Source organism: Crocuta crocuta, unplaced genomic scaffold, assembly GCF_008692635.1.
Source record: "Crocuta crocuta isolate KB4526 unplaced genomic scaffold, BGI_CrCroc_1.0 scaffold675, whole genome shotgun sequence".
Taxonomy (NCBI): Eukaryota; Metazoa; Chordata; class Mammalia; order Carnivora; family Hyaenidae; genus Crocuta; species Crocuta crocuta.
Window position 1 is genome coordinate 82,684 of NW_027528796.1, and position 264 is coordinate 82,947.

Consider the following 264-nt stretch of genomic DNA (forward strand, 5'->3'; position numbering starts at 1 on the left):
CCTACCGTAAATGACAGGCGCGTCGTCCACGGGGGCCAGCGGCAGTGCGAAACCCGACAGAAATGAAATTCTTGAGGTCCCCCTGTGAGGACCCTGTCGTAAAAGCAAGGTCCGACACACGTGCCATCGTGAAACAGGATGTCACTAAAGGCCCGTCCGGTACAACAGGACCCCGAGCTAAGTGAGGATGCACAGAAATGGAAACCGGAAGGGAGGGCCCCGCGCCAAGGCGGGCGGGAGGGGAGGGTCTGAAACCTTCCTTTG

At 59.5% G+C, this 264-nt stretch overlaps 1 protein-coding gene across 1 annotated transcript in view; it reads left to right on the forward strand.

The window, feature by feature from the left end:
* LOC144224401 (aryl hydrocarbon receptor-like) overlaps positions 1–264 on the forward strand; it is a 60,480-nt gene that overhangs the window by 41,353 nt on the left and 18,863 nt on the right. The gene's annotated exons all lie outside the window — the stretch shown is intronic.